We start from the raw sequence: 27381 nt of genomic DNA on the forward strand, positions 1-27381 counted from the left end.
TAAAGAAGCTAATCCACTGATTAGAGCTGCTGGGCCTCTGAATAGAAAACAGCTAACAGGTTTAACTCCTGTTTCTTGTCTGTACAGTGGGCAACAGGTCCACATTGGTTACTCTTGCATGCCATTGAGGTGATACTCAATGTGTGTGTGTGTGTGTGTGTGTGTGTGTGTGTGTGTGTGTGTATGATGGGCTTCAACTGCTATTCCCATGAGTTTCTCGCTGCTCAGCCTTATCCCACCACTGGTCATTTAGTGAGTTGTGTTCACCTTTACAGTTTCTGAGAAGCCAAATCCTTGTGCTATGATCTTCGACTCTCTCTGATTCTCAAGTCCATATTTTAAGAGTTCTTGCTTCCTCTACCTGTACAGTCCCATGCATGGAAAGGGAAGAAAGCCATAGCCTTAAACAGACAAAACAACAACAACAACAACAAAGTAAAGGTCTTTGCCAATGTACAATCAGAGATTACCCCCCACGCCTTCCTTTATGCATGATTTCTTTCTTTTCTTTTCTTTCCTTTTTGTTTGCATGATTTCAACATAAGGAATAAGAAACTTGAAATAAGAAACGACACAGTGATGATCAGATTTTAGTTTTCGCAAATCTAAGTTTTTAAACCTTTCCCAAACTTTATTTCTTTGCAGTTATTTTTCAACTTGAAAATTTCCTAACTTTTATGTCTGTTGTAGGCAGTAAAAGCAATAAAATATCTGAACATTGTTTTTGCAAAACATCTGTGATTTGTTTGAAATTACCCCAGGGTACCCATTTGCCATCGTGTCCCTTACTAAGTTAAGGAGGAGAATGGATCCTGACAGTCACGACAAATGTCCCCTTGCCTATTCTCTCCCTCCTCTCCGCTCATATACTGAGAATACCTATGCCTTTCTTTCCCAAAATCAGTCTTCTTTGTAAGGTGGCACTGACTGGGCATTGTCAACATGTACATGTCATGATATTGTGCTTTGGATCCAGGCAGATTCATAGAGAGACTTCCTGTGAAGTCTTTGACAACACTTCCCCTGGTATTTTAGAAAGTAATGATAAAACCCGCATTGAAGTATTTTATATGAATCAATAACTATGCGTTTAATTTAATTTCCAGGAGTTCACCAGTTCTTACTATGAATTAGTTTAGTTACTCCCTCCCGTTAAAGGACCTTGTAGAGAAACAAAAGTCCTGCTGTCTCAATAAAAAGCAAAGACGGATGTCATCCCAGAGCGAATCAGACAAAAGCAGAAAGAGGTTCGTCCTGTGCTGCTCGCTGGCACACACAGCTCAATGGTAGAACCGCTAAAACCCCATTTCAGTGTTCTCATCTACGAAAGAGACATGAAAAGTCAGTTCTAACATTTAATATATAATAACAAGGCAACAATATGCACCTCCATAAACACAAGGGAACTCAGGGCGCCACTAGTCTAACATTCTAAGGATGCATTATACACCCAGTGATTCCTGGCATGTAACTGAACACTATTGGGAAGATGGTTATGAAGCTCTATGATACCTGTAAGGGAAATTTCATTCAGGAAGTGCTAGTCTTTGAGTGGGAACAGGAGAGCCTTCACAGCTAGATGTAGGTAAATTGAACCTTTTATGCGAGTATAGCCGAGACAGCCATAAGAGCCTATCCCAAGGCCGCACTCTTTCTAGTTAGATTAGAAATCACAAAGGAAAAGCCTCAGCTAAAGAAGTAATTATTCAATCTCTTAAGTCCAGTCAAACATGGCAAGTATGATTTGATGAATTTAAAGATACACAATTAATATAATTAGAAGCCTAAATAATGAACACAATAATTGCTCTATTTTGGCTCTGAGTCACAAAAGAGACTACCATTTATGCATTGACTGCATAACACAAGAAACATTCTAACCTCATGCTAAGTATCCCATACTGAGAGGGAGATAGCTAGAGAGACAGAGAAATTTTAAGCTGAACATTTGCTGTGAGCTGCAAGAAGTAATTTACCTATGTCACACTTGTTCTGTAAGAAAGCTAGGGAGAGTTGAGCACATTGAGGTTCAAAGAAATATGTCGTTTTTGAAATGCTGACGTTTCAAGACTTCCTATTAAATATTTTTACTGTTTCTTGCAAGGAAAGTAGAATTGGACAAATAATATGATATTAAGAAGTTTAAGAGGTGATTTGCAGATGTAACCTACCAAAATTGACCCATGAAGACATGAGTAAGAGAAGGTCTCCAAAAGAAAAGGAAGATGGGTTTCCTGCTGTTTCTCCTGAACTGGTAAAGAACAACTAGAGTCAATCCTTCTCATCAGAGCAGAAAGATACCACGAAAGTAGAACTGTGGAATAGTATTTCTGATGGACACATATGTAAAAATTCTCATCAAAATGCTATCAAATTGAATCCAATGGCACATCAAAAGAAATCAATGAATTGCTCAGAGGGTAAAGGTGCTTGTCAGGCAACCCTGGTGATATGAGCTTGATTCCTAGAACCCAAATATGGCAAAAGAAAAGAACTGACTCCATAAAGTTCTTTTTTACCTTCCAGTAGGTACCAGGGCACATATCAACATATCAACACACACACCCCACCACCACCACCACCACCACTATAACAGCAACAACAATAACTCTGACGAATAATAAATCATTCACCATAATTAACTGGGATTAATTTTAGAGATGTAAGACTATGCAAACCAAGAATTGTAATATACCATATCAATTAATTACAGGATAAAATCATATTCATTTAAATAGGTGTAGAAAGTCATTTGATAAAATTCAATATCCTCTTGCTATAAGAAAGCCAAACAATTTGGTTATGTAATGAGTGTACTTCAACACAGTAAATGCTGTATATAATAAACTCATATCCAATATTCTGCTTATGGGCAAAACGAGAAAGCTTTGCCTACTACAACTGGAATGATAGATACAATTGTGTTGATTCATTCTATGTGTGTTCAATAAAATATTGGGAATATTAGCCACAAGAAACAAGTGAGAGAAAAAGGTAAGCCCATAAAATAGGGGAAAAGTGAAATTGCCTGTATTTGCCCAGAATATAATTATATACAAAAAAAACCTAAGTCTCTAGCAAAGTTATTAAAAAATAAATGAGCTCAGCAAAATTATAGGAAACAAAGTCAGTGTACAAAAAATTAATAACATTTTCCATACCAAAGACATGTCCAGTCATAAGATAAAAGGAAGTCATTTACAATTACAATTGCTTAACTGTAAAGAAAGTCTCACACTTGATACTTGTCCTTCTGAGTTTTGCACTGGTACTTAAAGTAAACAATACCCATGTTTTGAAATTTAAATAAATAAAAGTAACTTCACTTCATATCTACAAAACAGTTGCTCAAGAAATAAATACAACTGAGGAAGTGAATATTCTTTACAATGAAAATCACAAAACACTGTTTAAATAAATGAAAAAGATTAAAATAAAGAAAGTGATCTTAAACAAAATAATCAAGTTGACTTCAAAATATAAAGGGCTATAGTTACCAGACAACATGACATTGACATAGAAAGTGACACACAGACCAGTGGAGCAGAATAGAGTCGAGAAATGTATGCTCACCTCTGTGACCAGACGGTTCTTTGACAAGAGTTGTAAAAAAGTATATTAAAGCAGAGAAACCCTCTTTAGTAAACGGCACTAGGAAAGCTGCATACACGCACAAAAGACTAAAGCCTGGAAACCTTCAGAGAGGCAGACAAGCCTGGGAAACCAGAAGAGACTGCTCTCTGTACATACATCTCGGATGCCAGAGGAAAACACCAAAGGCCATCTGGAACCCTGGTGCACTGAAGCTCCCGGAAGGGGCGGCACATGTCTTCCTGATTGCTGCCGCCGCAGAGAGCCCATGGGCAGCACCCCACGAGCAAACTTGAGCCTCAGGACCACAGGTAAGACCAACTTGTCTGCTGCAAGAAAGCTGCCTGGTGAAATCGGGACACACAGAGGCAGAATTCCTCTAGGACCGGGCACGGCCTGTGTTTACCGGAAGTCCCACACGCGCGGATCCCGGCCCGCAGCAGCTCTCTGCTCCCAGACCCTGTGGGAAAGAGACCTCACCGCCTGGTCAGGTGGGCACTCCTGAGGCTGCAGAGCGGAAGAGACCACCAACACTGCCCACCCCTGCCCACAGCCCTGGCCCAAGAGGAAACTGTATAAGGCCTCTGGGCTCCCGTGGGGGAGGGCCCAGGAGCGGCAGGACTTCTGCGCCTGAGACACCGCCGGAACCTGAAGGAAACAGACCGGATAAACAGTTCTCTGCACCCAAATCCCGTGGGAGGGAGAGCTAAACCTTCAGAGAGGCAGACAAGCCTGGGAAACCAGAAGAAACTGCTCTCTGCACACACATCTCGGACGCCAGAGGAAAAAGCCAAAGACCATCTGGAACCCTGGTGCACTGAAGCTCCCGGAAGGGGCGGCGCATGTCTTCCTGGTTGCTGCCGCTGCAGAGAGCCCGTGGGCAGCACCCCACGAGTGAACTTGAGCCTCGGGACCACAGGTAAGACCAACTTTTCTGCTGCAAGAAAGCTGCCTGGTGAACTCAAGACACAGGCCCACAGGAACAGCTGAAGACCTGTAGAGAGGAAAAACTACACGCCGGAAAGCAGAACACTCTGTCCCCATAACTGACTGAAAGAGAGGAAAACAGGTCTACAGCACTCCTGACACACAGGCTTATAGGTCAGTCTAGGCACTGTCAGAAATAGCAGAACAAAGTAACACTAGAGATAATCTGATGGCGAGAGGCAAGCGCAGGAACCCAAGCAACAGAAACCAAGACTACATGGCATCATCGGAGCCCAATTCTCCCACCAAAACAAACATGGAATATCCAAACACACCAGAAAAGCAAGATCTAGTTTCAAAATCATATTTGATCATGATGCTGGAGGACTTCAAGAAAGACGTGAAGAACTCCCTTAGGGAAACACAGGAAAACATTAATAAACAAGTAGAAGCCTACAGAGAGGAATCGCAAAAATCCCTGAAAGAATCGCAAAAATCCCTGAACGATTCCAGGAAAACACAATGAAACAGTTGAAGGAATTAAAAATGGAAATAGAAGCAATCAAGAAAGAACACATGGAAACAATCCTGGATATAGAAAACCAAAAGAAGAGACAAGGAGCTGTAGATACAAGCTTCACCAACAGAATACAAGAGATGGAAGAGAGAATCTCAGGAGCAGAAGATTCCAGAGAAATCATTGACTCAACTGTCGAAGATAATGTAAAGCGGAAAAAGCTACCGGTCCAAAACATACAGGAAATCCAGGACTCAATGAGAAGATCAAACCTAAGGATAATAGGTATAGAAGAGAGTGAAGACTCCCAGCTCAAAGGACCAGTAAATATCTTCAACAAAATCATAGAAGAAAACTTCCCTAACCTAAAAAAAGAGATACCCATAGGCATACAAGAAGCCTACAGAACTCCAAATAGATTGGACCAGAAAAGAAACACCTCCCGTCACATAATAGTCAAAACACCAAACGCAAAAAATAAAGAAAGAATATTAAAAGCAGTAAGGGAAAAAGGTCAAGTAACATATAAAGGCAGACCTATCAGAATCACACCAGACTTCTCGCCAGAAACTATGAAGGCCAGAAGATCCTGGACTGATGTCATACAGACCCGAAGAGAACACAAATGCCAGCCCAGGTTACTGTATCCTGCAAAACTCTCAATTAACATAGATGAAGAAACCAAGATATTCCATGACAAAACCAAATTTACACAATATCTTTCTACAAATCCAGCACTACAAAGGATAATAAATGGTAAAGCCCAACATAAGGAGGCAAGCTATACCCTAGAAGAAGCAAGAAACTAATCGTCTTGGCAACAAAACAAAGAGAATGAAAGCACACAAACATAACCTCACATCCAAATATGAATATAACGGGAAGCAATAATCACTATTCCTTAATATCTCTCAACATCAATGGCCTCAACTCCCCAATAAAAAGACATAGATTAACAAACTGGATACGCAACGAGGACCCTGCATTCTGCTGCCTACAGGAAACACACCTCAGAGACAAAGACAGACACTACCTCAGAGTGAAAGGCTGGAAAACAACTTTCCAAGCAAATGGTCAGAAGAAGCAAGCTGGAGTAGCCATTCTAATATCAAATAAAATCAATTTCCAACTAAAAGTCATCAAAAAAGATAAGGAAGGACACTTCATATTCATCAAAGGAAAAATCCACCAAGATGAACTCTCAATCCTAAATATCTATGCCCCAAATACAAGGGCACCTACATATGTAAAAGAAACCTTACTAAAGCTCAAAACACACATTGCACCTCACACAATAATAGTGGGAGATTTCTTTTTTTTTTTTTTTTTCCATTTTTTTTTTTTTTTTATTATTAACTTGAGTATTTCTTATATACATTTCGAGTGTTATTCCCTTTCCCGGTTTCCGGGCAAACATCCCCCTCCCCCCTCCCCTTCCTTATGGGTGTTCCCCTCCCAACCCTCCCCCCATTGCCGCCCTCCCCCCATAGACTAGTTCACTGTGGGTTCAGTCTTAGCAGGACCCAGGGCTTCCCCTTCCACTGGTGCTCTTACTAGGATATTCATTGCTACCTATGGGGTCAGAGTCCAGGGTCAGTCCATGTATAGTCTTTAGGTAGTGGCTTAGTCCCTGGAAGCTCTGGTTGCTTGGCATTGTTGTACTTTTGGGGTCTCGAGCCCCTTCAAGCTCTTCCGGTTCTTTCTCTGATTCCTTCAACAGGGGACCTATTCTCAGTTCAGTGGTTTGCTGCTGGCATTCGCCTCTGTATTTGCTGTATTCTGGCTGTGTCTCTCAGGAGCGATCTACATCCGGCTCCTGTCGGTCTGCACTTCTTTGCTTCATCCATCCTGTCCAATTGGGTGGCTGTATATGTATGGGCCACATGTGGGGCAGGCTCTGAATGGGTGTTCCTTCAGTCTCTGTTTTAATCTTTGCCTCTCCCTTCCCTGCCAAGGGTATTCTTTTTCCTCATTTAAAGAAGGAGTGAAGCATTCACATTTTGATCATCCGTCTTGAGTTTCGTTTGTTCTAGGGATCTAGGGTAATTCAAGCATTTGGGCTAATAGCCACTTATCAATGAGTGCATACCATGTATGTCTTTCTGTGATTGGGTTAGCTCACTCAGGATGATATTTTCCAGTTCCAACCATTTGCCTACGAATTTCATAAACTCGTTGTTTTTGATAGCTGAGTAATATTCCATTGTGTAGATGTACCACATTTTCTGTATCCATTCCTCTGTTGAAGGGCATCTGGGTTCTTTCCAGCTTCTGGCTATTATAAATAAGGCTGCGATGAACATAGTGGAGCACGTGTCTCTTTTATATGTTGAGGCATCTTTTGGGTATATGCCCAAGAGAGGTATAGCTGGATCCTCAGGCAGTTCAATGTCCAATTTTCTGAGGAACCTCCAGACTGATTTCCAGAATGGTTTTACCAGTCTGCAATCCCACCAACAATGGAGGAGTGTTCCTCTTTCTCCACATCCTCGCCAGCATCTGCTGTCACCTGAGTTTTTGATCTTAGCCAATCGCACTGGTGTGAGGTGAAATCTCAGGGTTGTTTTGATTTGCATTTCCCTTATGACTAAAGATGTTGAACATTTCTTTAGGTGTTTCTCAGCCATTCGGCATTCCTCAGCTGTGAATTCTTTGTTTAGCTCTGAACCCCATTTTTTAATAGGGTTATTTGTTTCCCTGCGGTCTAACTTCTTGAGTTCTTTGTATATTTTGGAAATAAGGCCTCTATCTGTTGTAGGATTGGTAAAGATCTTTTCCCAATCTGTTGGTTGCCGTTTTGTCCTAACCACAGTGTCCTTTGCCTTACAGAAGCTTTGCAGTTTTATGAGATCCCATTTGTCGATTCTTGATCTTAGAGCATAAGCCATTGGTGTTTTGTTCAGGAAATTTTTTCCAGTGCCCATGTGTTCCAGATGCTTCCCTAGTTTTTCTTCTATTAGTTTGAGTGTGTCTGGTTTGATGTGGAGGTCCTTGATCCACTTGGACTTAAGCTTTGTACAGGGTGATAAGCATGGATCGATCTGCATTCTTCTACATGTTGCCCTCCAGTTGAACCAGCACCATTTGCTGAAAATACTATCTTTTTTCCATTGGATGGTTTTGGCTCCTTTGTCAAAAATCAAGTGACCATAGGTGTGTGGGTTCATTTCTGGGTCTTCAATTCTATTCCATTGGTCTATCTGTCTGTCTCTGTACCAATACCATGCAGTTTTTATCACTATTGCTCTGTAATACTGCTTGAGTTCAGGGATAGTGATTCCCCCTGAAGTCCTTTTATTGTTGAGGATAGCTTTAGCTATCCTGGGTTTTTTGTTATTCCAGATGAATTTGCAAATTGTTCTGTCTAACTCTTTGAAGAATTGGATTGGTATTTTGATGGGGATTGCATTGAATCTGTAGATTGCTTTTGGTAAAATGGCCATTTTTACCATATTAATCCTGCCAATCCATGAGCATGGGAGATCTTTCCATCTTCTGAGGTCTTCTACAATTTCTTTCCTCAGTGTCTTGAAGTTCTTATTGTACAGATCTTTTACTTGCTTGGTTAAAGTCACACCGAGGTACTTTATATTATTTGGGTCTATTATGAAGGGTGTCGTTTCCCTAATTTCTTTCTCGGCTTGTTTCTCTTTTGTATAGAGGAAGGCAACTGATTTATTTGAGTTAATTTTATACCCAGCCACTTTGCTGAAGTTGTTTATCAGCTTTAGTAGTTCTCTGGTGGAACTTTTGGGATCACTTAAATATACTATCATGTCATCTGCAAATAGTGATATTTTGACCTCTTCTTTTCCGATCTGTATCCCTTTGATCTCCTTTTGTTGTCTGATTGCTCTGGCTAGAACTTCAAGAACTATATTGAATAAGTAGGGAGAGAGTGGGCAGCCTTGTATAGTCCCTGATTTTAGTGGGATTGCTTCAAGTTTCTCTCCATTTAGTTTAATGTTAGCAACTGGTTTGCTGTATATGGCTTTTACTATGTTTAGGTATGGGCCTTGAATTCCTATTCTTTCCAGGACTTTTATCATGAAGGGGTGTTGAATTTTGTCAAATGCTTTCTCAGCATCTAATGAAATGATCATGTGGTTCTGTTCTTTCAGTTTGTTTATATAATGGATCACGTTGATGGTTTTCCGTATATTAAACCATCCCTGCATGCCTGGGATGAAGCCTACTTGATCATGGTGGATGATTGTTTTGATGTGCTCTTGAATTCGGTTTGCCAGAATTTTATTGAGTATTTTTGCGTCGATATTCATAAGGGAAATTGGTCTGAAGTTCTCTTTCTTTGTTGTGTCTTTGTGTGGTTTAGGTATAAGAGTAATTGTGGCTTCGTAGAAGGAATTCGGTAGGGCTCCATCTGTTTCAATTTTGTGGAATAGTTTGGATAATATTGGTATGAGGTCTTCTATGAAGGTTTGATAGAATTCTGCACTAAACCCGTCTGGACCTGGGCTCTTTTTGGTTGGGAGACCTTTAATATCTGCTTCTATTTCCTTAGGAGTTATGGGGTTGTTTAACTGGTTTATCTGTTCCTGATTTAACTTCGATACCTGGTATCTGTCTAGGAAATTGTCCATTTCCTGAAGATTTTCAAATTTTGTTGAATATAGGTTTTTATAGTAAGATCTGATGATTTTTTGAATTTCCTCCGAATCTGTAGTTATGTCTCCCTTTTCATTTCTGATTTTGTTAATTTGGACACACTCTCTGTGTCCTCTCGTTAGTCTGGCTAAGGGTTTATCTATCTTGTTGATTTTCTCAAAGAACCAACTTTTGGTTCTGTTGATTCTTTCTATGGTCCTTTTTGTTTCTACTTGGTTGATTTCAGCTCTGAGTTTGATTATTTCCTGCCTTCTACTCCTCCTGGGTGTATTTGCTTCTTTTTGTTCTAGAGCTTTTAGGTGTGCTGTCAAGCTGCTGACATATGCTCTTTCCTGTTTCTTTCTGCAGGCACTCAGCGCTATGAGTTTTCCTCTTAGCACAGCTTTCATTGTGTCCCATAAGTTTGAGTATGTTGTATCTTCATTTTCATTAAATTCTAAAAAGTTTTTAATTTCTTTCTTTATTTCTTCCTTGACCAGGTTATCATTGAGTAGAGCATTGTTCAATTTCCACGTATATGTGGGCATTCTTCCCTTATTGTTATTGAAGACCAGTTTTAGGCCGTGGTGGTCCGATAGCACGCATGGGATTATTTCTATCTTTCTGTACCTGTTGAGGCCCGTTTTTTGACCAATTATATGGTCAATTTTGGAGAAAGTACCATGAGGAGCTGAGAAGAAGGTATATCCTTTTGCTTTAGGATAGAATGTTCTATAAATATCCGTTAAGTCCATTTGGCTCATGACTTCTCTTAGTCTGTCGACATCACTGTTTAATTTCTGTTTCCATGATCTGTCCATTGATGAGAGTGGGGTGTTGAAATCTCCCACTATTATTGTGTGAGGTGCAATGTGTGTTTTGAGCTTTAGTAAGGTTTCTTTTACATATGTAGGTGCCCTTGTATTTGGGGCATAGATATTTAGGATTGAGAGTTCATCTTGGTTGATTTTTCCTTTGATGAATATGAAGTGTCCTTCCTTATCTTTTTTGATGACTTTTAGTTGGAAATTGATTTTATTTGATATTAGAATGGCTACTCCAGCTTGCTTCTTCTGACCATTTGCTTGGAAAGTTGTTTTCCAGCCTTTCACTCTGAGGTAGTGTCTGTCTTTGTCTCTGAGGTGTGTTTCCTGTAGGCAGCAGAATGCAGGGTCCTCGTTGCGTATCCAGTTTGTTAATCTATGTCTTTTTATTGGGGAGTTGAGGCCATTGATATTGAGAGATATTAAGGAATAGTGATTATTGCTTCCCGTTATATTCATATTTGATGTGAGGTTATGTTTGTGTGCTTTCATTCTCTTTGTTTTGTTGCCAAGACGATTAGTTTCTTGCTTCTTCTAGGGTATAGCTTGCCTCCTTATGTTGGGCTTTACCATTTATTATCCTTTGTAGTGCTGGATTTGTAGAAAGATATTGTGTAAATTTGGTTTTGTCATGGAATATCTTGGTTTCTCCATCAATGTTAATTGAGAGTTTTGCTGGATACAGTAATCTGGGCTGGCATTTGTGTTCTCTTAGGGTCTGTATAACATCAGTCCAGGATCTTCTGGCCTTCATAGTTTCTGGCGAGAAGTCTGGTGTGATTCTGATAGGTCTCCCTTTATATGTTACTTGACCTTTTTCCCTTAATGCTTTTAATATTCTTTCTTTATTTTGTGCGTTTGGTGTTTTGACAATTATGTGACGGGAGGTGTTTCTTTTCTGGTCCAATCTATTTGGAGTTCTGTAGGCTTCCTGTATGTCTATGGGTATCTCTTTTTTTAGGTTAGGGAAGTTTTCTTCTATGATTTTGTTGAAGATATTTACTGGTCCTTTGAGCTGGGAGTCTTCACTCTCTTCTATACCTATTATCCTTAGGTTTGATCTTCTCATTGAGTCCTGGATTTCCTGTATGTTTTGGACCAGTAGCTTTTTCCGCTTTACATTATCTTTGACAGTTGAGTCAATGATTTCTATGGAATCTTCTGCTCCTGAGATTCTCTCTTCCATCTCTTGTATTCTGTTGGTGAAGCTTGTATCTACAGCTCCTTGTCTCTTCTTTTGGTTTTCTATATCCAGGGTTGTTTCCATGTGTTCTTTCTTGATTGCTTCTATTTCCATTTTTAATTCCTTCAACTGTTTGATTGTGTTTTCCTGGAATTCTTTCAGGGATTTTTGCGATTCCTCTCTGTAGGCTTTTACTTGTTTATTAATGTTTTCCTGTGCTTCCCTAAGTGTGTTCAGGTCTTTCCTGAAGTCCTCCAGCATCATGATCAAATATGATTTTGAAACTAGATCTTGCTTTTCTGGTGTGTTTGGATATTCCATGTTTGTTTTGGTGGGAGAATTGGGCTCCGATGATGGCATGTAGTCTTGGTTTCTGTTGCTTGGGTTCCTGCGCTTGCCTCTCGCCATCAGATTATCTCTAGTGTTACTTTGTTCTGCTATTTCTGTCAGTGGCTAGACTGTCCTATAAGCCTGTGTGTCAGGAGTGCTGTATACCTGTTTTCCTCTCTTTCAGTCAGTTATGGGGACAGAGTGTTCTGCTTTCGGGCGTGTAGTTTTTCCTCTCTACAGGTCTTCAGCTGTTCCTGTGGGCCTGTGTCTTGAGTTCACCAGGCAGCTTTCTTGCAGCAGAAAATTTGGTCTTACCTGTGGTCCCGAGGCTCAGGTTTGCTCGTGGGGTGCTGTCCAGGGGCTCTCTGCAGCGGCAGCAACCAGGAAGACCTGTGCCGCCCCTTCCGGGAGCTTCAGTGCACCAGGGTTCCAGATGGTCTTTGGCTTTTTCCTCTGGCGTCCGAGATGTGTGTGCAGGGAGCAGTCTCTTCTGGTTTCCCAGGCCTGTCTGCCTCTCTGAAGGTTTAGCTCTCCCTCCCACGGGATTTGGGTGCAGAGAACTGTTTATCCGGTCTGTTTCCTTCAGGGTCCGGCGGTGTCTCTGGCAGGGGTCCTGCCGCTCCTGGGCCCTCCCCCACGGGAGCCCAGAGGCCTTATACAGTTTCCTCTTGGGCCAGGGATGTGGGCAGGGGTGAGCAGTGTTGGTGGTCTCTTCCGCTCTGCAGCCTCAGGAGTGCCCACCTGACCAGGCGGTTGGGTCTCTCTCTCACCGGGTCTGGGAGCAGAGAGCTGCTGCGGGCCGGGATCCGCGGGTGTGGGACTTCCAGTAAACACAGAACGTGCCCGGTTCTAGAGAAATTCTGCTTCCGTGTGTCCCAAGCTCACCAGGCAGCTTTCTTGCAGCAGAAAATTTGGTCTTACCTGTGGTCCCGAGGCTCAGGTTCGCTCGTGGGGTGCTGCCCAGGGGCTCTCTGCAGCGGCAGCAACCAGGAAGACCTGTGCCGCCCCTTCCGGGAGCTTCAGTGCACCAGGGTTCCAGATGGTCTTTGGCTTTTTCCTCTGGCGTCCGAGATGTGTGTGCAGGGAGCAGTCTCTTCTGGTTTCCCAGGCCTGTCTGCCTCTCTGAAGGTTTAGCTCTCCCTCCCACGGGATTTGGGTGCAGAGAACTGTTTATCCGGTCTGTTTCCTTCAGGGTCCGGCGGTGTCTGTGGCAGGGGTCCTGCCGCTCCTGGGCCCTCCCCCACGGGAGCCCAGAGGCCTTATACAGTTTCCTCTTGGGCCAGGGATGTGGGCAGGGGTGAGCAGTGTTGGTGGTCTCTTCCGCTCTGCAGCCTCAGGAGTGCCCACCTGACCAGGCGGTTGGGTCTCTCTCTCACCGGGTCTGGGAGCCAGTGGGAGATTTCAACACCCCACTCTCATCAATGGACAGATCATGGAAACAGAAATTAAACAGTGATGTCGACAGACTAAGAGAAGTCATGAGCCAAATGGACTTAACGGATATTTATAGAACATTCTATCCTAAAGCAAAAGGATATAACTTCTTCTCAGCTCCTCATGGTACTTTCTCCAAAATTGACCATATAATTGGTCAAAAAACGGGCCTCAACAGATACAGAAAGATAGAAATAATCCCATGCGTGCTATCAGACCACTACGGCCTAAAACTGGTCTTCAATAACAATAAGGGAAGAATGCCCACATATACGTGGAAATTGAACAATGCTCTACTCAATGATAACCTGGTCAAGGAAGAAATAAAGAAAGAAATTAAAAACTTTTTAGAATTTAATGAAAATGAAGGTACAACATACCCAAACTTATGGGACACAATGAAAGCTGTGCTAAGAGGAAAACTCAGCGCTGAGTGCCTGCAGAAAGAAATAGGAAAGAGCATATGTCAGCAGCTTGACAGCACACCTAAAAGATCTAGAACAAAAAGAAGCAAATACACCCAGGAGGAGTAGAGGGCAGGAAATAATCAAACTCAGAGCTGAAATCAACCAAGTAGAAACAAAAAGGACCATAGAAAGAATCAACAGAACCAAAAGTTGGTTCTTTGAGAAAATCAACAAGATAGATAAACCCTTAGCCAGACTAACGAGAGGACACAGAGAGTGCGTCCAAATTAACAAAATCAGAAATGAAAAGGGAGACATAACAACAGATTCAGAGGAAATTCAAAAAATCATCAGATCTTACTATAAAAACCTATATTCAACAAAACTTGAAAATCTTCAGGAAATGGACAATTTCCTAGACAGATACCAGGTATCGAAGTTAAATCAGGAACAGATAAACCAGTTAAACAACCCCATAACTCCTAAGGAAATAGAAGCAGTCATTAAAGGTCTCCCAACCAAAAAGAGCCCAGGTCCAGACGGGTTTAGTGCAGAATTCTATCAGACCTTCATAGAAGACCTCATACCAATATTATCCAAACTATTCCACAAAATTGAAACAGATGGAGCACTACCGAATACCTTCTACGAAGCCACAATTACTCTTATACCTAAACCACACAAAGACACAACAAAGAAAGAGAACTTCAGACCAATTTCCCTTATGAATATCGACGCAAAAATACTCAACAAAATTCTGGCAAACCGAATCCAAGAGCACATCAAAACAATCATCCACCATGACCAAGTAGGCTTTATCCCAGGCATGCAGGGATGGTTTAATTAATATACGGAAAACCATCAACGTGATCCATTATATAAACAAACTGAAAGAACAAAACCACATGATCATTTTTGAGGCTGAGAAAGCATTTGACAAAATTCAACACCGCTTCATGATAAAAGTCCTGGAAAGAATAGGAATTCAAGGCCCATACCTGAACATAGTAAAAGCCATATACAGCAAACCAGTTGCCAACATTAAACTAAATGGAGAGAAACTTGAAGCAATCCCACTAAAATCAGGGACTAGACAAGGCTGCCCACTCGCTCCCTACTTATTCAATATAGTTCTTGAAGTTCTAGCCAGAGCAATCAGACAACAAAAGGAGGTCAAGGGGATACAGATTGGAAAAGAAGAAGTAAAAATATCACTACTTGCAGATGATATGATAGTATATTTAAGTGATCCCAAAAGTTCCACCAGAGAACTACTAAAGCTGATAAACAACTTCAGCAAAGTGGCTGGGTATAAAATTAACTCAAATAAATCAGTTGCCTTCCTCTATACAAAAGAGAAACAAGCCGAGAAAGAAATTAGGGAAACGACACCCTTCATAATAGACCCAAATAATATAAAGTACCTCGGTGTGACTTTAACAAAGCAAGTAAAAGATCTGTACAATAAGAACTTCAAGACAATGAAAAAGGAAATTGAAGAAGACCTCAGAAGATGGAAAGATCTCCCATGCTCATGGATTGGCAGGATTAATATAGTAAAAATGGCCATTTTACCAAAAGCAATCTACAGATTCAGTGCAATCCCCATCAAAATACCAATCCAATTCTTCAAAGAGTTAGACAGAACAATTTGCAAATTCATCTGGAATAACAAAAAAACCAGGATAGCTAAAGCTATCCTCAACAATAAAAGGACTTCAGGGGGAATCACTATCCCTGAACTCAAGCAGTATTACAAAGCAATAGTGATAAAAACTGTATGGTATTGGTACAGAGACAGACAGATAGACCAATGGAATAGAATTGAAGACCCAGAAATGAATCCACACACCTATGGTCACTTGATTTTTGACAAAGGAACCAAAACCATCAAATGGAAAAAAGATAGCATTTTCAGCAAATGGTGCTGGTTCAACTGAAGGTCATCATGTAGAAGAATGAAGATCGATCCATGCTTATCACCCTGTACAAAGCTTAAGTCCAAGTGGATCAAGGACCTCCACATCAAACCAGACACACTCAAACTAATAGAAGAAAAACTAGGGAAGCATCTGGAACACATGGGCACTGGAAAAAATTTCCTAAACAAAACACCAATGGCTTATGCTCTAAGATCAAGAATTGACAAATGGGATCTCATAAAACTGCAAAGCTTCTGTAAGGCAAAGGACACTGTGGTTAGGACAAAACGGCAACCAACAGATTGGGAAAAGATCTTTACCAATCCTACAACAGATAGAGGCCTTATATCCAAAATATACAAAGAACTCAAGAAGTTAGACCGCAGGGAAACAAATAGCCCTATTAAAAAATGGGGTTCAGAGCTAAACAAAGAATTCACAGCTGAGGAATGCCGAATGGCTGAGAAACACCTAAAGAAATGTTCAACATCTTTAGTCATAAGGGAAATGCAAATCAAAAGAACCCTGAGATTTCACCTCACACCAGTGAGAATGGCTAAGATCAAAAACTCAGGGGACAACAGATGCTGGCGAGGATGTGGAGAAAGAGGAACACTCCTCCATTGTTGGTGGGATTGCAAACTGGTACAACCATTCTGGAAATCAGTCTGGAGGATCCTCAGAAAATTGGACATTGAACTGCCTGAGGATCCAGCTATACCTCTCTTGGGCATATACTCAAAAGATGCCCCAACATATAAAAAAGACACGTGCTCCACTATGTTCATTGCAGCCTTATTTATAATAGCCAGAAGCTGGAAAGAACCCAGATGCCCTTCAACAGAGGAATGGATACAGAAAATGTGGTACATCTACACAATGGAATATTACTCAGCTATCAAAAACAACGAGTTTATGAAATTCGTAGGCAAATGGTTGGAATTGGAAAATATCATCCTGAGTGAGCTAACCCAATCACAGAAAGACATACATAGTATGCACTCATTGATAAGTGGCTATTAGCCCAAATGCTTGAATTACCCTAGATGCCTAGAACAAATGAAACTCAAGACGGATGATCAAAATGTGAATGCTTCACTCCTTCTTTAAAAGGGGAACAAGAATACCCTTGGCAGGGAAGAGAGAGGCAAAGATTAAAACAGAGACTGAAGGAACACCCATTCAGAGCCTGCCCCACATGTGGCCCATACATATACAGCCACCCAATTAGACAAGATGGATGAAGAAGTGCAGACCGACAGGAGCCGGATGTAGATTGCTCCTGAGAGACACAGCCAGAATACAGCAAATACAGAGGCGAATGCCAGCAGCAAACCACTGAACTGAGAATAGGACCCCCGTTGAAGGAATCAGAGAAAGAACTGGAAGAGCTTGAAGGGGCTCGAGACCCCATCTGTACAACAATGTCAAGCAACCAGAGCTTCCAGGGACTAAGCCACTACCTAAAGACTATACATGGACTGACCCTGGACTCTGACCTCATAGGTAGCAATGAATATCCTACTAAGAGCACCAGTGGAAGGGGAAGCCCTGGGTCCTGCTAAGACTGAACCCCCAGTGAACTAGACTGGTGGGGGGAGGGCGGCAATGGGGAGAGGGTTGGGAGGGGAACACCCATATTTAAGGGGAGGGGGGAGGGGGATGTTTGCCCGGATACCGGGAAAGGGAATAACACTCGAAATGTATATAAGAAATACTCAAGTTAATAAAAAAAAAAAAAGACTAAAGCCTGGCACTTACCTCTCACCATCTAAAAAAGTCAATTAAAAATACACTAAAGGCTTAAAGTAAATGCCAGCAACTGAAAGAAATCTGGAAAGCAAACATTGGTGGAACAATTCAAGGTCACTACAGAAAATTAATTTTTTAAGCAGCACCTTCTACAGACAAGAAAAGCAAAACAAGACAAAAAGAAATGTACTGACTGCAAAGAAAACAGTCAAGCATGAAGATGCAATGTACAGAACAAGAGAGAAATGAAAAACACGTATGTGAACAAAAAATAAAATCTACAGTCCCTTACAGGAATGTAAAACCGAACAGCAGTAAATCAGTTTAAAAAGTAAGACCTTTTAAAGGGTCTCTACCAAAACCCTGTAAAGGTAAAGCAAAGAGTAACGTGGAGTCTTTAGCAAAGACACCCAGTGTTAGCCTCTGGCCTTAACATAAGTAGGCAAATGTATCTGCAAAAGCATATAAGCACACACACACACACACACACACACACACACACACACACACACACACACACACAGAGAGAGAGAGAGAGAGAGAGAGAGAGAGAGAGAGAGAATTGTGCGCACGCTCATGGTGTGTGTTTGTGTGTGTGTGTGTGTGTGTGTGTGTGTGTGTGTGTGCGCGTGTGCATGTGTAGGGGTGTGGGGGTATGTGCTGCAAAGTATCCAACAGTTTCCTTGCTGAATTTACATTTGCTTTCACACCCACATTTCCAGAGAGCACCAGCCATTGCCCTTGTATGACAATGCTGATGCAGTGCTATTTTCATAGAATTGTCTGCTCTGCACCAAGTCCGTAGTTTATGGATTCCTCTACAGCAAGGAAGGTCTCAATGGTTCGAGGTCATAGACTTGCCTGGTCTGGCTGTGCCAGGAAAGGCCAGCACTACCAGTGTGTGATGTAGAAGATCAGCACTGGACCCAGAGGAAGTGCTAAAAGTGGCGAGGCAAAATGATGATGATGATGATGATGATGATGATGATGATGATGATGATGATGATGGTGGTGGTGATGATGGTGATGATGATGATGATGATGATGATGATAGAGGAGGGGGAGGGGAGGAGGAGTAGAAGAGGAGGAGGAAGAAGAAAAGAAGACAGATTTTCCTTGTAGATTCATTAAATCCTTGCCAATTTCTTCAATTGAGATGAGATATAACTTATATATTATATATAATAAATATACAATATTGTTCAGTATGTCTTTACACATAGACACATCCATACTGCAAAAACCTTGCTTATATACCCAAGATATTCAGCACCTCAGAAAGTTCTCATATAGCTAGACCTTCTTCTTCTCTTTCAGCTAGAACCTTCTACACCCTCAAACCAAGGAAGCCACTATTCCAATTTCTGTCGATGTATTTTAACTTCTCAATGTTTTTCAGTTCATGGAGACAGTACCAGGCAGGACACACTCCTTGTGTGTGACTTGGTATTGCTAGTGTTTAATCTCCTTGTTCTGGTGATATGTCTGCAATATTGAACCTTTTTCATGGTTCTCTGGCAACTTAGACATTTATTTTCTGAGACAAGAGTTTTCTTGCTGAACTGCTAAGCCAATGAACTCTAGGTGTGCTTTTGTTTCTCTGCGTAGCAAACACCAGCCTTCCAGCATAGAAATAACAGACATGTACCACCATGCACAGTTTTTTTTTTGCACAGGAAGTGGGGATCAAAACTCAGATCCTCATGTCTGAGCAGCCAACACTCTACAGACTAAGCCATCTGCCCAGCCCCGTTGGCAGGGTTATACTACTTAATTACTGTAGCGTTGCAGATAAACTGCCCTTTCAGGTAAATGGAAGGATCTAACTTTGTGCTTTGGCTGTAATATTGTCTTGGCTCTCTTAGGTCCTACAGGACATTTTTGAAGTATTAGATTCAAAATCTAGATAGACATGTAAGCTTCATTTGACCAGTGACTAATTATGATTTTGTGAAAGACATTTCTCTCCCCCCACTTTTCTGTGCTTCATCATTTGTAAAATGAGCAGAGCTTGGAATAGACCATCCTCAAGACTTGCATTTGTGGTTTTCTGGGCCAATTTACACTAAAAGGAAGGGTAATTAATGCTCATAAGTAAAGCCCAGGAACCCTCTTTTAGAAGAATGATGGCTTGAACACATTTCTTTCAGACATTATTTCACAGTTAAAACTATGTACTTTGAGACTGGGTTGGAATATCTGGTTCATGTAACAACAAAAGACTTACAAATTCACTAAGTTCCTAACTTCCTAGCTTCTTAAAATGCTGAAACATCACACCTCATCTTTATTAGAGATAAGATTTAGACAGATTGGAATATTAGCTGAAATATTTTTCTGTTTCTAAGAAAAGAATGTAAATGTGCAATAAATGGCCCCATTCTATGTTTGTAAGCATTATCTCCCATCTAAAAATCCATCCTATTTTCAATCCATTTTCTCAGGGTAGCCCCATACTGGCATAGTCTGTGTGGTCCCCAAAACATGATCTATGTAATTTGTACTTCCCCATACCTAAGATCTCCCATTCTCCTTCCATTAATTTTTCACATTACAACTGTCCTTTTGGGTAACTCTGCCATCTACGTTATACACGAGACCTTTTCACCTTGTGCTCCTCCACCTGTATTCAATTTATCATCCATTTGAGGTCATCTGATCATTGTTTCTCCAGTGTATCAGGATCTTTGGGAAGAGCTCTTTGGCTGTAAGTGCCTCTCCATTGCAGTGTTTGCTCATTTTCCAGTGTCCTTGGAAGTAATCAGCACACTTCTCATTTTTCAAATGGAAAAATAATGTAGATTAAATTTAGATAACAGCTTCACTGTTGCTTGCAGTAGATTTATTTTCCTACAGGGAACTGGGAATGGTAACAAATTGTTTAATGCTCCATAGCTAGCCATCCGTGATGGAGGATCATCCTACAAGGCACACACAAGGGAACAAAAGAGTTCTTCTCACCAAAGATATTGACTGACACTGTTGCTTAGGCTGGGTGGCCCAAGATGGAGGAAATATTCAAAAGGGCAGAGGGGAAACTGGTCAGATCAAAGGCATCAAATCCACACAGGAATGTAATGGGATTGGAGACAAGGTTGCATAGAAACTGTAAATGTTTCAACAAGTAATCACCGGATGGACCCAAGACAGACAGATAAAGAAGTGAATAAATAGCACGAAGCAAAGAGGCTCAGCGAGGAAGAGCCACCAAACCTTATTTGGAGATTTGAAGCCTAAGTCACTGGACACTCAACAGAACTAGAGAATCCTGGGAGGAAAATGAACACTCAGATAAATGCATAGTGTAATGACTCTGGAACTTGTTAGGGGACAGCAGCAGAAGGTAAGCCACAGTCACACATGGGCACTTGTGTGTTCACAGGGGCACAAACACACACACATACACATATACACACATACACACATACACACACACACAGTGTAGGAAAGTGTAAGTGTTTCAGCAGGGGACAGAGCAGGAATGAGACAAGGTAGTTGAGGATGACAAGGACTGAAGTTTATTGTGTACAAGTATAGAGCTGTTAGAAGTGACGTGAGATTCAGAGAATTAATCCATATGGAAACCCACCACCTTCTCATGCTAATTTTAAAAATAACAAACCCGTGGCTGGAGAGCAGGCTTCACAGTTGAGAGCAGTCGCTACTCTTTCAGAGGACCTGGGTTCAGTTCCCAGTCCCTATGTGGTGGCATCTAACTGTAGTTTACAAAGCTAGTTCTGGGCATCTAACACTGTCTTCAGCCTCACTGGGCACTGGACATGCATGTGATGCACTTGTATGTGTTCAGGAAAAACACTACTACCAATAAAAATAAAAATAACTCTAAAAAAAACATAAATAATTAAAGAGAAAGCTGCCTCTTATACAGGTAGAGGTGGACTAGTCTGAAGTTCTAAAACCAGGACTAAGGAGTAGCTATTCTAGGCTATGTGGCCCATGCACTCTTATAACCATTCAACTCTGCCCTCGTAGCAGCCTTCCATACAGGTAAGTGAGGAGTGGCGATCTTCCAATAAAATTTCATTTATGAACACTAGCAAACTATTTGAGTGAAGCTTGTCAAATGGAAGTTGACACATCCCTTGGTCAGTGATTATTTCTGGGACGGAATGCTGCTGGGATGAAATAGCAGGGAACGCCACCCTCCTGCCAACAAAGCAAATGTGCTTGGAGCTGTTAAATAGATTAAAACTTCGTGCAGCATAGCAATGCTCAGTTGCATAACAAAACATTGCACATCTGCCAGATACGTTCCTCTAAACTCACTCCGCAGCAGACAGGGAGGAAAACTCTAAGAGCCTTCTACGGCAGGAAGGCAATGCAAAAATACCGCTCAACATAGAAAAGAAGGCAGTAACTGAACCGTAGCAAACAGCCAGAAAGCAAGAGTCAGGAAGGAACCCCCTGTGAATATTATGTACTTTCTAGACTACTCGAGATGTCAGAAAGGAAAGAGGGTAACCTTTAATTATGCATTATTTATTTTTTATTGCTGAGTATCTCCTTAATTCTTCCTGTCAGATACCACAGGTGATAGTACAAGGCAACCTTCGAGGTGTGAGAAGCCCTATCACCTTTTGATGGAATCCGAGCAGTGTCAACGATGTAGTTACAGATGCCAAGAACAATCGCAGTCACAGTAGCACTGGCTTACTCCATCAGCAACAAGTTCTTGGACCATGAGCGACCTAAATGATCTTGTCCTGCACTCTTTTCTCTGTAATTCTTATTGAAACAACTTCTCTGTATCCATGATAATCCTTTTCAAAATTATTTTTTAGACAAATATAGAGTCTGGGGCATCTCTATGAGCAAAGTGACATGTTTCTGTGTTCACATCACTTCTATTCCCATCAATATTTCCTGAGGTTTTCTTTTTAATGAGATTGTAAAAAAAACAATATTGGGAGAACACACATTAAAAAGGACTGAAAATTGCACATTTGATAAAGATAAGTGTGTAATTCTGAGTCATAAAACAGCCTGTGCTGTAAATACTAACTTACCCATTTCATGTGTCCCAAATGAGCCAGCTTGGCCCTAGACAGTGACCGACATTCCAGGCTATAGATTAGTCTTCGTCAATAATTCAAAGTGTAGAAGTGCCTTGTGTTAGAATTACTTAGATTGACTTTTAACATAGCTTAAATTAAATGGTCAATTGCTTCATCTTCTATTTCATTTGAAGCAATTTTAGTAAGCCCAAACTTCAACAAAGCAGGAAGAAAACAAAGGGAATCAGTCAACTAACAAGGTTCTTTCATCGTCAGAAAAGCCGTCATCTTATTAGAAGCACTGACTGGAAGAGAAACTGAGCTTTCCTTGTTCTAAATAGTAGAGAAAAATAATGAGAACAGAAACTATTATTGGCCAGAAAGGGTCTTTTTTTTTGAAGCCTTATTTGAATACCAAAATGGTTAATATTTAATTTGCAAATGTCTATATACATTGCAATTCCATGTAATACAGAGTAAAAAATGGTGAACAATTGGAGTTTGGAGATGCCTTAAATTCCGTCTTGCTATGAGTAAAGCAGGCTAAGGAAGTTCACCCCCATCGATAAGAAAAAAACATGTCTTACTTAATACAAATCAAAACTACAGTGCTCTAGAGTCAGGCAAGATTGAGGGAAAGCTCATATCCCAGTGGAGCTGTTGCTGTAAGAAGATGATTTTCTTAATATTGGCATGTTCAATGTCTTAGCTCCCCAGAGAGCTAACTGTCTTCTGGACCTCAAGAAACCAGATATTAGTATATCCAATATATCAGATCAAAAAGAATATCTGGGAAACTGAAACCTACTGTGTCTGTATATTTCGTACATAGCCCAAGCAGAGCTATATTTGAGATTTATTTTGTTGAAACAAGACCTACATAATGAGAAAATCAGTTGGCATGCCAGTGTGGATGGGGAAGTTTCATGAGGCCTCACACCTAGATACAGACCTACAGGCAGTCAATGGTTGCTAGGAGAGGGAAAATCATTCCTCAGTGATAAACTCCCTGATAGAATTTCTAAGTGGTCAGCCTGGAACACATATACTTATGCACAATATTAAATGAAATCATGGGTGATCCACACATATTTTATATGTATATGTATATGTGTGTGCAGGTATATGCATAATTTGTATATCTGTGCATATGTTTTTATGTGTGTAACAATAACATGATGGCATGAATTTGAGATGGACTTGGGTACACAGGAGGAGTTGGAGTGAATAGAAAGGGCAGGGAAATGAATACAGTTCCTGTGTATACAATTCTCAAACAAGTTTTAGCAATTACATTTACAAAAAGAAAGAATGAAGAATGAGAATATTCTTTACCATGTTTGTCTCACTGAACTATTAGTATCATTTTGAGTCCATTCCTTCTTGAAATGCTTTTTTGACAAAATAATTACTTGTAGTAATTCCCCTGTATTAAAGATTAGCAATGGTCATTCTTTAGTAGCAGTCATGATATAGAAAACAAAGACTTTTTGCCAAGGCTCAACATTTTACAATCCTGGTGTATCAAGTCAAATTTCATGCTCCTTATTTATGCCCTCCCTGTATAAGATATAATTACAGTATATGTCTGTATCCAATGTACATTTATTAATTTGTAAACAGAATGTGCACTGTGTAATGTATAGTACAATGTATAGAGTGTTGATTTTACATGTGTTTAAGTCAAAATCAAATTGAAATCTTTCTCCTTTTTAAATGCATAATTTAAATGTTTGAATTATAAATTTTATTTTCCAACTCTCAAAATCAGTGGTTGTTACAATTTAAATGAGGAGAACATAGATATGCTTTAATGTGTTTTGAATTAAAGCCTTTGTTAGACAGCTAATGTCTCATTCAGTAACAAACTAGGGGTGAGTCTGAGATGGGTGATGAGGTGGTCCTCCTAGTGTTACAGTCAGATGAGGAGCCTGACTGGATCTTTTGTAAAAACATCCCTGAGCACCAGGATCTGGCATTGCCCCGATGAGTTATTTTCACAGGAGTAATTCTTGACTCAGATTTCTTGAAATATCTTTACTTCCATTTTTGTAAGTTCAATGGCCATATCTTTACACATAGAAACCTCTGAGGTTTGGTAAATGTGGGAGAAAGCCGCCTACAAGCAAATGTGCCATTAGTTACCTTGTCTGATATACAAGTGAGATTTATGTGTTCAACACTGTCTGTTGCGCAGCTGTGCTAGCCCTGAGTCAGAACTGTCTAGCACAGGAAATTATAGATGACTAGATAAATGGATCATCTCCATGTCTGCTTTTTGCCAAGAGTTTAAAACTAGGACAAATACCTACTATTTCAAAAAAGTTGCCACATTATAAATGAGAGGTCTGCAGCGACGGAGACCTTGTGTTTTCCAGGCTCAGTGTAGCCAACATATCTGATCTTAAAATTAGCGTGCGGTGATCATATTGTCTAACAGATCTCATTTAAATGAGATCCCTGCCTCAAACAGAGCAGCATACAGCTCGATCACAGAATTCAGAAAGAAATCCGCACTAAATGATTCTGAGAAAACTGTGAAATTTTTACAGATATCCTTACTAAATTTTCCTCAAAATAGACACCTGAAAATGTGGATCGCACAGGAAGGAAACGGATGGGAAGGTACGAATATATAACATTTGTAATAGGGGAATGTCTCCAATTAGCTCGAATTAGTAAAATTAAAGTCGTTCCAGTTGATTGAGTTGTTGATCCCTCATTGTACACAATGACAAGGCTACAATCTTGGCTTAACCAATCTATGGGTTATGCTTCCAATTTAGCAGAGTCGGGAATCTAAGATAAATGCAGGACAAATTACTGATCAGAATACTCATTTTGACCCACCAGAATTCACTCTCTGAAACCTCCAAGTTTGTTAGTGTGACACTTCTATCCCATGCTTCCTTTGCCTACTGTATTATTCACTGAATTGTTTGAATGCTCCCAGTCCAGAAACCTGACCCCCTCACTCTCACCTTCCTAGCAGTGACTATTGTCAGATGGCTGCCCCCATAGCTGCACCCAGGCCCACCACCCACTCTGCTTGCTCTCTTAACCATCAACAAATGCCTTCACCCGCTAAAAGATCTAGATAAGGCATTCTCTGATGTAATCCACTCTTTCGTTTTTGTCAAAATTACAGACCTGAAATTTGAGACTCAAACACTGTCTAAAGTCAATTGGAAGTATTCCTGTAGGCGTGTGTTTGTTTTTCTTTTAGAAGACACAGTTTTTATATCAGATTGTATCTCTTTAGGAAAATATCTCAAGGACAGAGTCAGAAGAGCTTATCCAGGAGTCTAAGATTTTCATGACTGACCCCCAAGATGCTTTATGGCAATCCACCATGCCTTCTTCTTCAGTTCCTACCTCCCTTTGCTTCCCGTGACTCACCAAGTCCCCCATTGTTCCATGTTTACACACATGCTGCCTCTTCCCTTAGAGTGTGCTGGCCTCCACAGCTTCATGCATTACCCAACTGCAATGGCCCTTCCCCAAATCAACTTAGAAGTCCCTTATTCTAGGAAGTCTGCTCTGTCCCCGCCCCACCCCACAATAACATGCATTTGAGAATGTTTTTTCTAGTTTGCTAAAGCATCTGCACATACTTGTCTATAGGGAGTAGGCAGGTACTCAAAGTTTGGTGGAAAAAATAAAAAACAAAGTTAGCTGAGCAAGGAGAAACTAAAGTGGAGACAGGAAGTTTCACAGCCACGTTTCCGTCGGTAAAAATCATCCCCGGGGCAGTTGTTAATTAATAGCAGGCACTTGACGCAGCACGTTGCTGGGAGTGAGTTGCTGGAACAGAACAATAGGGTTTGATAGAAATAGGAATGGTGCTTAAAGTCTGCTCTGAGGCCTGACACAAGCAGAGCTAAGACTTGTCTGCTCGCCACAAAAGGAACTTGAAATGAGGAACTGATGTCCCAGGGCAGAATCGCATGCTACCTGAGGAGTTCAGCAGAATTTGGGCACTAGAAAAATTTAACAATCGAAACTAAGCCTAAATATAACTCCTTCTATTTCAGTTCTAGCAAGCTAAAAATATCCATTTACTCATAAGGCAAAACCAAGAATTAGTATGAGAAATACCTACCAGTCAGTTTATGTGAAAATAACCGGGTTTAGTGTACTAAATGGTGTATATATAGTCTGCCCCATAGTTATTCTTAGCCAATCATGTGTTCTTTTGAATACTCTCTATTTAAAAAAAAAAGACTTGATACAATTCTTGATTGCTGAGAAGCAACAACCCTTGGTGTTTACTTCTTTAACAAGATTCATCTCTGCCACAAATCCCATTGGCACTCTTGAAGACCTTGTAAAGGGGTTTAAAAAGCAATAAAGTTAAATGTCTAATGACCTAAGCGACAAAGAGAAGGAGCAGGTAAGTCTGTCTAGGCAGGGAGGTGGGCACAGCATATTTCAACTGAGCTGGAGAAAGAGAGGGCTGCCGTGGTGATGAGAAGTCCAATAGGAGTGGGAGTCAGAAGGAAGATACTCATGAGCACAGTCCCTCCAGTTTTAAAGTCCTGGCTGTCCCCTTCTTTTTGTATGCCCATAGCCACAAAATCTTAAACATGTGTATAAATATCTTGGAGCCATCTAATGTCTCTTCAGAGAGCATGCACAGTACCTAGACCTGTATAGTTTGTTCTGACTTTATATTTTTCCGAAGGAGCACGGCTCATGCTGAGCCAAACATAGCACAGCCCTTATAAGGAGCGCTGTTGCCTAAGCCTCACAGAGACTTGCCATACCATGGTGGGGAGATTCACAGGGGGTTCCCACCCACTGAGAGGAGAAGGGAAGGGAGGTGTGGCTGGGGGAGAGTTGTAGGAGGAGATGACTGAGAGCAGTGAGTGGGA

The 27381-nt window shown here is 40.9% G+C and overlaps 1 protein-coding gene across 1 annotated transcript in view; it reads right to left on the minus strand.

Annotated features, from left to right (window-relative positions):
- The window catches only part of LOC134480953 (uncharacterized), a 113729-nt gene extending 87731 nt beyond the window's left edge, over positions 1-25998 (minus strand). The window contains exon 1 of the mRNA XM_087577202.1: positions 25907-25998. The gene's annotated coding sequence lies outside the window, so the exon portion shown is untranslated. The remainder of the gene's footprint in view (positions 1-25906) is intronic.
- Between the last annotated feature and the right edge of the window lie 1383 nt (positions 25999-27381).

The sequence above is a fragment of the Rattus norvegicus genome, chromosome 11, assembly GCF_021556685.1.
Source record: "Rattus norvegicus strain SHRSP/BbbUtx chromosome 11, alternate assembly SHRSP_T2T, whole genome shotgun sequence".
Lineage (NCBI taxonomy): Eukaryota > Metazoa > Chordata > Mammalia > Rodentia > Muridae > Rattus > Rattus norvegicus.